We start from the raw sequence: 3,038 nt of genomic DNA, 5'->3' as shown, positions 1-3,038 counted from the left end.
GGGATGGAGGTGACAGATCAGAGAGGAGGGTGGAGCGGATAGGTGGGGAGGGAGATTGGCAGGTAGGCGAGGTCATGAGGACAGCGCTGAGCTGGAAGGTTGGAACTGAGGTAAGGTGGGGGGATGGGAAATGAGGAAACTGATGAAGTCCACATTGATGGCCTGGGGTTGAATTTATCCCAAGCGGAAGATGAGGCGTTCATCCTCCAGGCATCGGGTGGGGAGGGAGCGGCGATGGAGGAGGCCCAGGACCTGCATGTGCTCGGCAGAGTGGGAGGGGGTTTGAAATGTTGGGCCAAAGGGCGATGGGGTTGATTGGTGCGGGTGTCCTGGAGATGTTCCCTCAAGCGCTGTGACTTGACTCTGCGAGGAGTCTCCAGTCTCCCCAATGTAGAGGAGACCGCATCAGGAGCAATGGATACAAGAAATTATATTGTTGGATACACAGGTGAAAGCCTTCGACCGACCACAGCCCGGATTCGATTTCCGGGCAGGGAAGAGATTTTTAGTAGAACTACCATGCTGTGCTTGCATCTCCCTGGTGGTCTAGTGGTTAGGATTCGGCGCTCTCACCGCCGCGGCCCGGGTTCCATTCCCGGTCAGGGAAATCGTTTTCGCGGGTTTATCGGCTACCCATTCATCTAAAATACTCTGTGCAGTTTTTCATTAATCTTCGTCGTTCCTGGGTGCAGCAGTGTGTCGTGGCTCGTTGAAATAGTGTCCTGATTCAGATTTGTTTGCCTGTGTAGTGGTGATTGCTTCTGTAGTTATGTTCTTGGTTCGCGTGCATTGTTTTCCGGTAGATGCTGTTTTGAATTTACCATTGACTGTTCGCTCTACTGTGACATCTAGAAATGGCACTTTGTTGTTGTTCTCCTCTTTTGTGAATTTTATGCCAGTAAGGAGATTGTTGATGGTGTTGTTCGTTTCTTCGAATTTGGTTCATTTTTTGATGACAAAAGTGTCATCGCTGTAGCGGACCCAAAGTTTGGTTTGATTCGTTGGATGGGCTGTTTGTTCGAGTCTCGACATTATTGCTTTTACTAGGAATCCTGTTGCTGGTGGTTTCATGGGTATTTCGTTGATTTGTTTTAGGGCTTGTTATTGGATGGTAAGGCTTGTTATGAAAAGGATGGTAAGGCACAGTTCCACGAGCTTGACAATGCTATCTTTGCTGATGAAGTTGATGCTGTTTGGTGTTTGTGTCTTTGGTTCTTCGAGGAGTGTCTTCAGTTTTCTTTGGCCACGTTGATGTTAATGGATGTGAATCGGGCTGTTCTGTCAAAGGACAACATTATTCCATCCTCTTCTATCTCAGTGTCTTTGCTGTTCAGGAATTCTTGGATGGAGTAAATGGAGTGGAGTGAATCTTCGACTAGGTGTTTTAGCCTTCAGTCGTGGCCTTTGACTGGTCTGTATATTGGTGTTCCAAGTACTGAGACTATGGTCTAAGGGTGGCTCCTGGTTTGAAGGGGAGGAGAACAACAACAGAGGGCCATTCCTTGATGTCACAGTAGAGCGAACAGTCAATGGGGAACTTCAAACTGGCATCGACAGAAAAACAACACACACAAACCAAGGACGTAACCACAGAAGCAATCATCCCAACACCCACAAACGAAGCTGCCTCAGGACATTATTTTAACCGGCTACTACACACTGCAGCACAGAGAAACTACGAAGAGCACAAGAGAAATGCGTATATAGTATATTTAAGGAGAACGGGTCCCCAATAAAACTCCTCCGACGATCTCTCAGTGATGCTTTCAAGGTGACTCTCAAAAATTCGGTTTGTCCCTCCATTCTTTCCTGTTTGTTTTTTGTGGGTTTTGAAAGATTTCATAATCCTCTGACTGAGTATTGGAGTTGGGAAGTTATGTTGTGGCTGTACAAGACATTGGTTAGACCACTTTTGGAATATTGTGTACAATTCTGGTCTCCCTCCTATCAGAAGGATATTGTGAAATTTTAAAGTGTTCTGAAGCTCCAATGGGTTCACAGAGGGGAAGAGGCTCTTCTGCTGCCCTGAGTGTGGGAAGGCCTTCAGTGATTCCTCTGCCCTGCTGACGCACCAGTTGGTCCACACTGGGGAAGGGTGTTCTCCGGCCCCAAGTGCGAGATGGCCTTCAGCAGTTCTTCCCACCTGCTGAGATACCAGTGGGTCCATATTGAGGAGAAGCCGTTCTTCTGCCCCGAGTGCAGGAAGGGCTTTGCTCTTTCTTCCGACCTGCTGGCCCATTGGTGGGTTCACATGGGGGAGAGGTCGTTCAGTTGCCGAAGTGCAGGAAGTCCTTCATCAATTCCTCAGCCCTGCGGATGCAACAGTCCGTCCACACCGGGGCGATGCCATTCTCCTGCCCGAGTGTGGGAAGTGCTTTACCCGCTCCTCCACACTGCTGAAGCACCAGCTGGTCCACACGGGGGGATGGTAAGGCGGAGGGGGGCGGCCATTCTGCTGCCCTGAATGCAGGAAGTCCTTCAGCAATTCCTCCGCCCTGCTGAAGCACCAGTTTATCCACACCGGGGAGAGGCCCTTCAGCTGGTCCGAGTGTGGGAAGAGGTTCATGTTTTCCTGCAACTTGCGGAAGCACCAGCGGGGGCACCAGCGCTCCCAGCAATCAGATCCTACCAGTGACGCTGGCTTTAGTCACCCTCAAGGACTGAACCTCCTGTCAGTTCTGACAGTGGGTGCAGTGGGAGAGTAGGTGGGCTGTATTTGTTTTCTGCTGAACAGCAATTGCCTCCCCCACCCCCGACGACCACAACCTCATGGTGGCTCACAGTTAGCACTGCGGCCTCATGGCACCAGGAACCCAGGAATACTTCTACCCTTGGGGGTCTGTGTGCAATTTATGGAGATTAGTGAAATGGATCTGAGTGGGTTACTCTTCGAAGAATCAGTGCAGATCTGTTGGGGTGAAGGACCTGTTTCCACACTGTAGGTGTTCAACCATCATGTGAGCTTTGTTTTCATTGGAAACTGCGGCTCATTGAACCATGGACTGCACATTGTCAAATGAAATGATCCAGAGAAACGG

General features: G+C 49.9%; 1 non-coding gene across 1 annotated transcript; it reads left to right on the top strand.

The window, feature by feature from the left end:
* The first annotated feature begins 535 nt into the window (after nucleotides 1–535).
* On the top strand, nucleotides 536–607 carry trnae-cuc (transfer RNA glutamic acid (anticodon CUC)). The gene has a single exon. It is a non-coding gene; the product is annotated as a tRNA-Glu (tRNA).
* The last annotated feature ends 2,431 nt before the right edge of the window (nucleotides 608–3,038 follow it).

The sequence above is a fragment of the Chiloscyllium punctatum genome, chromosome 36 (assembly GCF_047496795.1).
Source record: "Chiloscyllium punctatum isolate Juve2018m chromosome 36, sChiPun1.3, whole genome shotgun sequence".
Taxonomy (NCBI): Eukaryota; Metazoa; Chordata; class Chondrichthyes; order Orectolobiformes; family Hemiscylliidae; genus Chiloscyllium; species Chiloscyllium punctatum.
This window is presented reverse-complemented; position numbering and strand designations above follow the sequence as displayed.